Raw genomic sequence first — 12,761 nt, 5'->3', positions numbered from 1 at the left:
CCGATGTTTTCCGAATACATAAAATACAGTTACTTCTCAAATTGTTATACTGCCACAATGAATGATTTTGATTACTCTTCCTTGATTATTCAGATGGTATTGGATTAATTAATTTTTGTGAGTCGTTATAACCATGCATAATAATGACTAGTTCGTCTGTCTTGGCTACCTATCGTGCGCCGGGATTGATCTTAAGATTTTGTCACCCTAGATTGGCCGAGTCTGACTGTAGCGAACAGCTGAGGTGTGGGGGAGTCACCCCCGTATAGATCTATACACAAACTCTCGCTCTCCTTCCAGGAGACTTTGATTATAACTACAGACTACGAACGACCCTTGGAGGTATCGCTCGTTATTACTCACTTAACCCAAATAACATTGATTACTATTGATTAACGACCTGAATTTGTTTACTTTGATTACGCATAAGCCTAACAAACGAGGAGAAGAGGAAAACAAAGTCCTGCTACTTTCGTGAGTTATTTCAGGCTGTTGGGTATACGAAGGACACGTTGGTCCATTTCGCATTTGATTACTCGGACCTTACTAGCAGTGCTAGTGGGCCACTAAGGCCCAATAGCACTTAAAAGCCATTGAGGGTCCCTTTAATATGAAATTGGGTCATCGAAGGCCCAATAACATTTATTATTATTATCTCTTGGGCCCGAAAATCATGTAGATGGATCACAAAGGCCCAACAAGCATGATTGGAACTTTCAAGCCCAGAGTTTTGAATGTTTACTTGTTTTAGGTATTGCATAATTGTTGGAAGGTTTGATTGAACGATTGTTATTTTTGTATCGACTCGAGACCGGTCGATTTGTTTATAACGATATTTGGATTTATACGTGTATTCATCTTTCAATTTTTGTAAGTCGTAGTTTAGTATTTTTGACTCAATATTCTAGAAATAAAATAATTGACTTAAGAATATTGGTTTGACCTTTTCAGCCCTTCTTTAATAAAAATGACAATTTTAGTCCCTTATATAAAAAAGACATTTTTGCCCTTAAACTCTTTTCTTGACACTTTTGAATCATAGACTTGTTCAAATGATATTTTTAGCTCAAACTTATTCTTTGGCAGTTTCAGCCCTTCCAGAAAAGTGTTTTTCGGTTAAAGCCCAAACTTTTGCAATTTTTACAATTTTGGCCCAAAATCCAAAAACTTTACATTTTTTATCCTTTTTGGAAAAGACAAGCATTTTTAACCCTTGAAATAGTTTTGTTTAACTCTTTATCCCTTGTTTTGAAGAATTTACCATTTCAGCCCTTTAAAAGTCATATTTTTCGCAACTTTGGGCTTAATGGGCCGAAAAGCCCAAAAATTGGCCCATTAAGCTAATATTTACATTTCAAGTCCCTTGAAGAACATAATATTCATAAAAACATTTGTTGTAACTGTTTTGACTCTTTTGACCCTTAAGAAAACCGTAAATGACAATTTTTAACCCAACTTTTGTTTATTTGACAATTTAAGCCCAAAAATGGGTTTTATGTTGCAATATGTTTATCATAATCTTAGAAGTTAATATTCTTGACTTGTTTAGTGTAATATAACTGAGATCATGTTTTTTTTCCTTCTTATGGCATAGATCTCGAGATTTCTTCCCTTTTGATTACATATTCATCACAAAAACACATAAAATCACACATACATGCATACAATCATACATAGCATACACATACACATAGATCTACACATTTTCTTGTATTATCCCCCATAAAACATATAAAAACCGAAAAGAGAGGGGTATGAACTCACCTTTGTTTGTTGTTTTCGATTTAGGAGGAAGAAATGAAGAAAATTTGGTCCTAGCAAGCCTTCTTGGAAGATCTCGAACTTAGAGGTTTCTAAGATGGTGATCATGAGTTTAAATGAGTTAAGGAGAGATTTTTGATAATACAAAGAATCTAGATCATGGATCCAAGCATGAACTTACCTAAGATGATGATTTTTATGGAATAACCTCCTTGGAATGCTTCTAACTCTCGAAAATTTGATGAAGAAGGAGTGTTTCTTTGAGAGTGTTTGAGTGAAATATGTGTGTGTGTGTGTCTTTCCCTTTGTGGTTCTCGGCCGAATGAAGAAAAAGAGAGAAGGAGAAGAGAGAGTGATGATAAGATGGTTGCTTGGAAATATGAGTTATTGCATGGAGAACCAAAATATAATAAGGAGGTGGCAAGTGGAAAGTCAACTCTTCCCCCCCCCCCCTCATTTGTGTAGTTGGGCCGAGAAGAGGAGAAGAAGAAAAAGAAATTGGGCCTTTTTGTGCTTAAGTCCATTTTATGGCCCAATTAGGTGATTTTTCGGCCCATTGGGCTCCCATGATGGTTTACGCCCCAATTTGTCAAAATAATGGGCTTCATAGTCCATTAGAGTTAATTAGGTTAGTTATGGCCCAATGAGGCCCATTAGGGTATTTTATTTCATTCTAGGCCCAATATGGCCCAAAATGTTAAAATAAGTGGAAGTGGGTCCAATTAGAGTCCACATAGGTGAGGGTACTTCTGCTTCATTTGGTCTTCACGTTCCCATGTGAATTCTGGTCTGCGTCTCGCGTTCCATCGAACTTTCACAATCGGAATGCGACTTTGCTTACTACGCTTTACCTCCCTGTCCATGATTTCGACTGGTTCCTCGATGAACAGGAGATTCTCGTTGATTTCAATCTCTTCAAGTGGAATGACGAGAGTTTCGTCGGATAAACACTTTTTCAAATTGGAAACATGGAACACGGGGTGTACACTGCTGAGCTCAACGGGTAGCCGCAGTCTATAAGCCAATGGACCTATTCGGGCAAGAATCTCGAAGGGTCCAATGTATCGAGGGTTTAGTTTTCCCCGTTTCCCAAAACGAATCACCCCTTTCCAGGGAGAGACCTTCAATAACACCCTATCCCCGACTCTGAATTCCAAGGGCTTTCGCCGCTTATCGGCGTAGCTCTTTTGTCTGTCTCGTGATGATTGCAGTCGGGCTCTGATTTGAATTATCTTCTCGGTCGTCTCGCGTATGATTTCTGGTCCAGTTCGTGTATTGTCTGATGTTTGTCCTTTTGCTAACTGAGTGTCCCCTACCTCTGCCCAACACAACGGTGATCTACATTTACGCCCATACAATGCCTCGAAAGGAGCGACTTTGATGCTCGAGTGATAACTGTTGTTGTATGAGAATTCGATCAAAGGTAAGTGGGTATCCCACGACTTTCCAAAGTCTATCACACACGCGCGAAGCATGGCTTCAAGGGTTTGAATGGTTCGTTCGCTTTGACCATCCGTTTGTGGGTGGTAGGCAGTGCTCAGGTCAAGTTGTGTTCCTATAGCTTTCTGAAGGGATTGCCAAAAGCGTGAAGTAAACCTACTATCTCTATCTGAGATGATAGATATTGGCACTCCGTGGAGTCTCACAATTTCCTTGATATAGATCCTTGTCAGACGTTCCATCTTGTATGATTCTTTTATTGGCAGGAAATGAGCGGATTTTGTCAATCTATCGACTATTACCCATATGGTATCCAAACCATCAGTCGACTTGGGTAGTTTGGTCACAAAGTCCATAGTAATCCTTTCCCATTTCCACTCGGGAATTACTGGTTGTTGTATTAATCCCGAGGGCTTCTGATATTCCACCTTTACTTTAGCACATGTGAGGCATTTGCTAACGTAAGTGGCAATTTCTGCCTTCATGTTAGGCCACCAATAATGTTGCTTGATATCCAAGTACATTTTATCTGAAACCGGATGAATGGAGTATCGCGTCTTGTGAGCTTCATTCATGACTACTTCTCTGAATCCCCCAAGTTTAGGGACCCAAATGCAGTTCATGAAGTAATATGTTCCGTCCTCCTTCACTTCGAAATTCCTTTCCATTCCACGTAGCGCTTCACTCGTTCTGTCTTCTGCCTTCATGGCATCCGACAGGGCTACTCTGATTTGCGAGGTCAGGTGGGATTGGATGGTTATGGAGAGAGTCTTCAAACGACGATTCGAGTAATCCTTCCGACTCAAGGCATCAGCTACTACGTTAGCTTTACCTGGGTGGTACTTGATTTCGCACTCGTAATCGTTCAACAATTCAACCCATCTTCGTTGCCTCATGTTTAACTTTTTTTGATCTAAGATGTGCTGGAGACTCTTGTCGTTGGTGAAAATGGTGCACTTGGTACCATAAAGGTAGTGCCTCCAAATCTTCAGGGCAAAGACCACAACTCCTAATTCCAGGTCATGGGTGGTATAATTCACCTCATGTGTCTTCAGTTGCCGGGACGCATAAGCTATCACCTTTCCACGCTGCATGAGTACACAGCCTAAACCTTGATTCGACGCATCACAGTAAACTACAAAGTCTTTTGTTCCTTCCGGCAGTGATAGTACCGGTGCACTGCAGAGTGCTTGCTTCAGAGTTCGGAATGCAGCTTCTTGTTTATCCGTCCATTCAAAAGGCACACCCTTTTGTGTAAGCAAGGTAAGTGGCTTGGCTGTCTTGGAGAAGTTCTAAATAAACCTCCTGTAGTAGCCTGCGAGACCTAAGAATTGACGAATTTCGGTGGGTGTCGTTGGGATCGCCCATGCTTCGATAGCTTTGACTTTAGAAGGATCCACATGTATCCCTTCCTGACTAACAACATGACCCAAAAAGTTCACACTACGGAGCCAAAACTCACACTTAGAGAGTTTTGCGTATAACCTTTCGGTTCGCAGGGTTTCCAGGATTTGTCGGAGATGTCGGCCGTGTTCTTCTTCGCTTCGGGAATAGACGAGGATATCGTCGATGAAAACGATGACAAAGTTGTCGAGGAATGGTCGACAGATTCGATTCATTAGGTCCATGAATGCGGCAGGGGCATTCGTTAGACCGAAGGGCATTACGACAAATTCATAATGTCCATAACGAGTTCGGAAAGCGGTTTTGGGAATATCCTCTTCCCGGACTTTGAGTTGGTGGTATCCAGATCGCAGATCTATCTTAGAGAAGTGACTTTCTCCTTGGAGTTGGTCGAATAGATCGTCGATTCGCGGAAGTGGATAGCGGTTTTTGATAGTGAGCTTGTTAAGTTCCCTATAGTCAATACACATCCTAAATGTACCGCCTTTCTTCTTAACAAAGAGAACCGGAGCTCCCCAAGGTGAGAAGCTGGGTCGGATGAATCCTTTGTCCAAAAGCTCGCTGAGTTGACTGGACAACTCTTGCATCTCCGCGGGAGCCAATCTGTAGGGCGATTTGGCGATGGGAGTAGCTCCTGGCACTAGATCAATTCGGAACTCGATTTGTCTTTCTGGGGGTATTCCTGGAAGCTCCTCCGGAAAGACATCCGGGAAATCGCAAGCCACAGGGATGTTTCGAATATTGATCTCTTCTTTGGACTTATCCACTATATGAGCTAGAAAAGCCAAGTCCTTCTTTCGTAGATACTTTTGTGCCTTAATGCACGAGATAAGACGAAGGTTCGTGCTGGGTTTGTCTCCGTATATAATCAGGGTTTCGTGATTCGGGAGGCGAAGGCGAACGGCCTTCTCGTGACACATAATTTCAGCATGGTGGGGGCTTAACCAATCCATGCCGATAATCACATCAAAACTCCTAATGGAAACAGGCATTAAGTTTATTTGAAAGACGTGATGATTTAAGGTTAGGGTACACCCGTTGTAGATTTCCCCAGTGGATTCTGTTTTCCCATTGGCCATTTCCACCGTAAAGGTTTCATTAAGCTTTTGGGGTTGTTGTTTTAACAAATGTTTGAATTTATTGCTCACAAAACTTCGTTCTGTCTCGGTATCAAATAGGATGCATGCATAAGTGTGGTTTAGGAGAAACGTACCGGTAACAACAGCGGGATCCTGCACCACTTCTCCCTGACCCATAGCTAGCACTCTTCATGTTCCTCCGTTCCCAGGGCTGTTGATGTTGGGGCAGTTTCGACGGATATTCCCAGTCTTTCCACATCCATAGCAGGTGGGGCTTGATCCTGTGTTATTGTCGCTATTGTTGGTGTTGTTGTTGTTGTTGTTGTTGCGGTTGTTGTTGTTTCCTTGTTGTTGGTTCTGGAGAGGATAGGTCCTGCAATACCTTGTCGTGTGACCCTTCCGATTGCAACTGGTATAGTGCATCTCTTTGCATTCGCCATTATGATGAAGACTGCACTTGTTGCACTTTGGGAGATTCCCAGAATACTGCTTTGGGGCACTTGGATTAGCTGAGGCTGGAGCATGTGGTGTGGAGGGAACTTGGGTGGTTGCAGCATTGACTGTCACTGTCTGTTGCTTCTTTGACGACTCTGAGCTTTGTCGTCCTTTTCTTTTGTTGTTCTTTCCTTTCTTGTTGTCACTCTCCTTCTTGCCTTTAGTTTCCACTGGCTTCTCACCCTTCTTGTTGTTGTGGTCGTACAGTTTCTTAGCCAATCTCTTGGCACTGTCGAAAGTTTCAGGATTTGCAGCTATTACATTTCCTTGAATTGGGGAGGTTAATCCCCAGATGAATCGTTCGATTTTCTTTCCCTCTGAAGTAATCATGCCAGGGCACAACAGTGACAGCTCTCTAAACCTTGATATGTATGCATCTATGTCGGAATTTCGGACGGTGAGATTCCACAGCTCTTGCTCCATTTTCTGAATTTCGCCTCGCGGGCAGTACTCAGCCATCAGCATTTCTTTCAACTCCGTCCATGGCATAGCGTTGGCTACGGGGAGATTCATGGCCTCTACATGTCTATTCCACCAAGTAAGAGCTTGGTCAACGAATGTGCATGCGGCGAACTTCACTTTCACCTCCTCGGGGCATTCACATATCTCAAATACCGACTCCACTTTTTCCATCCATCTCTTTAGAGTTATCATTCCACCCGTTCCATTAAAGGTTCGTGGCTTGGCGTTGGTGAAGTCCTTGTAAGAGCATGTCTTGGTAGGTCCTTGATTTGTTCCGTTGTTCGAACTCCCAGCCCCTTGTCCATTGACTCCACCATTGTTCCCTTGGTGGATTTGCGTCATGGCTGCAGTAACCGCAGCAGATACAGCTGCTTGGAATGCAGCTGAGTTGACTTCAGGTGGGGTTGGTCCAGGGTTTCCACGGGTTGGTCGTTGGGGCATCTTTATATCATGGAACGGAAAGATGTTGAGTGCCTATGATTTTTTTGTGAGATTGTGGTCCTATAAACTAGGTGTATTGCATGAACTTAAGTAGTTTCGCATGTTAGCATACAATCATGGATACATAACACATAACTGATAACAACATCACAATAGAACACATAAAATTTTCCATTACTATTATCCACATTTTGATACATGAAAATTTGCTCGAAAGAGCATACATAAGTGGTGCAAGTTCGGCAGCGTAACGGCTGTATGAGTAGTGTAATCACTTAAACATAGAGTCGATGGTACATAGCATAGATCATATAATCATAATACTAAGGATAGGTATGACTAGTCCTAACACTCTAAGGTACGCTTGACTGCGGTAGTGAGGTCATATGCCGAAGTGTTGTGCCAACAACTGGGCCATCTCAGTCATTTCTCCAATGACTTCATCTCTTTCCTGTCCAGCTTGCACCGCTCGTGCTTCCATGGCGAATAGCTGTTGCCGCAGAGCAGCAATCTCAGCTTCCGGAGAGCGATTCTCCCTTGCGGGATTCCCTGGTGGTGCGGGGTGGTCCTGCTGCATCTCGCTGGTAGGCGATGTGGTAGAATCCTTGCCTGAGTCTTGTTCTTCATCCATGTCATCATCGCTACCATCAAACTCGTAGTCTGTGTCCGTGTACTCGTCGGGACCCACGCCGTGTGCCCCTCCCTGATCTCCCTCAGGCTCATCCTCGATCATCCCGTAGGCCACTAAGACCTGATGAAACTGAATGCCCTGGTGTTCTCCTTCCATGGTGGCTGAGAGGAGGTGAATGAGTAAACTATTATTGCTACTTATATGTTTTAGTTATTATGCAATTTGAGTTGATGTCCTTTTCTTGGTAACAAAGGGGTATGTTTTTAGGTTTACCGTCCATCGAGGTTTTCCCGGAGTATGTAATAGTTGTACTTAAGAGAAAATATAGTTGATCAGGCTACATCCACCCCTTAATACAACTAAAAACAATCCCGACTTAACCAAGATGTCAGTATTTTCTTACTTGATTTGGTATTATGTTCTTTTTCCTATATCGCACAAGTAATGATGTTTTTATCGTTGCGTTTTGTTTTGTTTTATTCAGAGTGGTTTTAGTCCCTCTTTGGTTTATAGTTGCATATCAATGTGGGATTAGATATGCCAGTTCAATATAAACAGAGCTCTGATACCAACCTGTCACACCCCCGAAACCAGACGGCGGAAACGTCCGAGGGCTCGCGTGACTTAAATTGAATATAATCACAATGAATATACATGAATCATAACATAAACATCACCATGCATCAATACATTACAACTGATATTGTTCACATCCAGTACATTGTTTTAAACATTACACATTCATAACATAAATTGTTCGAGAGTTTTTAAAACATAACATCCTAACGTACTTGATATTACCCTGCAGCTTACCTGTTACCTGAGAATACAAGTTATTTTGAAAAACGTCAACATATGAAATGTTGGTGAGTTCATAAGCAGGGTTGTGATAAAAATGATTTGTGTAGTTTATAAAACCCAGAAAATCCGATATTTTCTGAAAAGACAGTTGTTTATCAAAGTGTGGAGATCCATAAGTTGATGCATGAATGATTTCAAAACGTGTATAAAAAGGGAGTTTTGTATTATAGTTATAGAAGGATACAAGCGAGTGATGTTGATTTCCTCGAAAAACCCGATGTTTTCCGAATACATAAAATACAGTTACTTCTCAAATTGTTATACTGCCACAATGAATGATTTTGATTACTCTTCCTTGATTATTCGGATGGTATTGGATTAATTAATTTTTGTGAGTCGTTATAACCATGCATAATAATGACTAGTTCGTCTGTCTTGGCTACCTATCGTGCGCCGGGATTGATCTTAAGATTTTGTCACTCTAGATTGGCCGAGTCTGACTGTAGCGAACAGCTGAGGTGTGGGGGAGTCACCCCCGTATAGATCTATACACAAGCTCTCGCTCTCCTTCCAGGAGACTTTGATTATAACTACAGACTACGAACGACCCTTGGAGGTATCGCCCGTTATTACTCACTTAACCCAAATAACATTGATTACTATTGATTAACGACCTGAATTTGTTTACTTTGATTACGCATAAGCCTAACAAACGAGGAGAAGAGGAAAACAAAGTCCTGCTACTTTCGTGAGTTATTTCAGGCTGTTGGGTATACGAAGGACACGTTGGTCCATTTCGCATTTGATTACTCGGACCTTACTAGCAGTGCTAGTGGGCCACTAAGGCCCAATAGCACTTAAAAGCCATTGAGGGTCCCTTTAATATGAAATTGGGTCATCGAAGGCCCAATAACATTTATTATTATTATCTCTTGGGCCCGAAAATCATGTGGATGGATCACAAAGGCCCAACAAGCATGATTGGAACTTTCAAGCCCAGAGTTTTGAATGTTTACTTGTTTTAGGTATTGCATAATTGTTGGAAGGTTTGATTGAACGATTGTTATTTTTGTATCGACTCGAGACCGGTCGATTTGTTTATAACGATATTTGGATTTATACGTGTATTCATCTTTCAATTTTTGTAAGTCGTAGTTTAGTATTTTTGACTCAATATTCTAGAAATAAAATAATTGACTTAAGAATATTGGTTTGACCTTTTCAGCCATTCTTTAATAAAAATGACAATTTTAGTCCCCTATATAAAAAAGACATTTTTGCCCTTAAACTCTTTTCTTGACACTTTTGAATCATAGACTTGTTCAAATGATATTTTTAGCTCAAACTTATTCTTTGGCAGTTTCAGCCCTTCCAGAAAAGTGTTTTTCGGTTAAAGCCCAAACTTTTGCAATTTTTACAATTTTGGCCCAAAATCCAAAAACTTTACATTTTTGATCCTTTTTGGAAAAGACAAGCATTTTTAACCCTTGAAATAGTTTTGTTTAACTCTTTATCCCTTGTCTTGAAGAATTTACCATTTTAGCCCTTTAAAAGTCATATTTTTCGCAACTTTGGGCTTAATGGGCCGAAAAGCCCAAAAATTGGCCCATTAAGCTAATATTTACATTTCAAGTCCCTTGAAGAGCATAATATTCATAAAAACATTTGTTGTAACTGTTTTGACTCTTTTGACCCTTAAGAAAACCATAAATGACAATTTTTAACCCAACTTTTGTTTATTTGACAATTTAAGCCCAAAAATGGGTTTTATGTTGCAATATGTTTATCATAATCTTAGAAGTTAATATTCTTGACTTGTTTAGTGTAATATAACTGAGATCATGTTTTTTTTCCTTCTTATGGCATAGATCTCGAGATTTCTTCCCTTTTGATTACATATTCATCACAAAAACACATAAAATCACACATACATGCATACAATCATACATAGCATACACATACACATAGATCTACACATTTTCTTGTATTATCCCCCATAAAACATATAAAAACCGAAAAGAGAGGGGTATGAACTCACCTTTGTTTGTTGTTTTCGATTTAGGAGGAAGAAATGAAGAAAATTTGGTCCTAGCAAGCCTTCTTGGAAGATCTCGAACTTAGAGGTTTCTAAGATGGTGATCATGAGTTTAAATGAGTTAAGGAGAGATTTTTGATAATACAAAGAATCTAGATCATGGATCCAAGCATGAACTTACCTAAGATGATGATTTTTGTGGAATAACCTCCTTGGAATGCTTCTAACTCTCGAAAATTTGATGAAGAAGGAGTGTTTCTTTGAGAGTGTTTGAGTGAAATGTGTGTGTGTGTGTGTCTTTCCCTTTGTGGTTCTCGGCCGAATGAAGAAAAAGAGAGAAGGAGAAGAGAGAGTGATGATAAGATGGTTGCTTGGAAATATGAGTTATTGCATGGAGAACCAAAATATAATAAGGAGGTGGCAAGTGGAAAGTCAACTCTTCCCCCCCCCCCCTCATTTGTGTAGTTGGGCCGAGAAGAGGAGAAGAAGAAAAAGAAATTGGGCCTTTTTGTGCTTAAGTCCATTTTATGGCCCAATTAGGTGATTTTTCGGCCCATTGGGCTCCCATGATGGTTTACGGCCCAATTTGTCAAAATAATGGGCTTCATAGTCCATTAGAGTTAATTAGGTTAGTTATGGCCCAATGAGGCCCATTAGGGTATTTTATTTCATTCTAGGCCCAATATGGCCCAAAATGTTAAAATACATAGGAGTTCTAAGCCCAAAATAGTCAAATTGGAAGCTTATTGGTCCATTAGGCCCAATAAGGAAATCCTAGTCCATAATGGACTTAAATCGGGATTTCTAGGTTTTCCAATTCTTAGTTGACTATTTGCAGTGCTTGTATAAGGTGTTTGATGGAAGTTTTGTTGTTATTGAATAAGCATTATACATGTTTTCTCATTTTGGTTCACAAATGTTATCATTGTTGTTGTTACAAAGCATCAAAATTTCTAGTTGTGACAATATATAAGGACCGAAACAAAAAAACCAGCTAATAACTAGGTAAAACTTCAATTTGCGATTTTGTTCTTAAAGTTTCATCCAAAACTCCATACAATCACAGTCCTGATCATAATCATTCACCCATCCTATGAACTTGCATAATGGTCTCCGAACCAATTAAAGAAGATCAAGAATTAGGGCAAAAATAGAGAAGATGAAGGACGGAATTAAAATCATTACCCTTACCTTTACTGTACAAAAATAGTAGAGTTTCCTAGGGTTTATTTTGCTATAAGATGTGCAAATCACTGTAGTGGCTCCACAATTGCATTTAATATCGATCATTGTTATCAAGTTGGAAGAAATCGATCGAACGAGGGGAGACGATAGCAAAGGAAAAGAGGGAGGCAGTGTTTTGTAAGCTTTTAAGGTGCAACAACATTAAGAATGGATACAAACCTTGAAAAGACGAAAATGCCCCTGCGTACAAGGCACATGGGGAGCTTAAACGGAAGCATTTAACGATTAACGTCTGTAGGGCCTATCCGTGCAAGAAAAATAACAACCAGGGACTGCCCGGGTTAATTTTTGAAAATAAGGACTAAACACGTTTTTCGGCATGTGTAGGAGGGATCCACGTCAACCCACCCAAGGCCCACAACCCCATTTGAGCATTTATGGTTTAACATAGGATGTATGCCTCTTCTGTTGGTTGCATTTATGGTTTAACTTCAGATGATTACATTGTAAAAAAAAAAGGCCAACCGCCCCATTTGAGCGATCAACATCAACCCACCCAAGGCCCACTAGAAGGTCAACTGTGGAACATTAGCAATATTTTTGACATGCGGGTTTGAACTATAAACTTCCTGTGTGTAATTCCACTCCAAAACCACCAAGCTTCTAATAGTATTGTAGGGGTAGTTGGTTGTCACTTATGGTTGATCGATTTTTTTCTAATTCTTTATGGCTCTATGGTAGTTATGATGTACGTATCGATGCTTTATGGTAGTTACATATGATGTACACGTCGATGGCATTTGTAACTATTCAGTTGTTGTCAATTTCGAACTGGCTATCTGGTTGGATGCTTTTGACGTTTTAAGTGTATTGTAATTAATTTCATATGTAGCCTCAATTTGTTTTCGGTATAAATGAGGCATGTACCAATTATAACTACCATTGCTGGAATTGTTGTAGTTTATATGGGTTCGTAGTATCTTTTACTGAGTAAGATAAACACATATATAGACGGGTGGAAGTTCAA

The sequence above is a fragment of the Lactuca virosa genome, chromosome 9, assembly GCF_052849685.1.
Source record: "Lactuca virosa cultivar CGN04683 chromosome 9, Lactuca_virosa_CGN04683_v6, whole genome shotgun sequence".
Taxonomy (NCBI): Eukaryota; Viridiplantae; Streptophyta; class Magnoliopsida; order Asterales; family Asteraceae; genus Lactuca; species Lactuca virosa.
Note: the sequence above shows the minus strand (reverse complement) of the source record.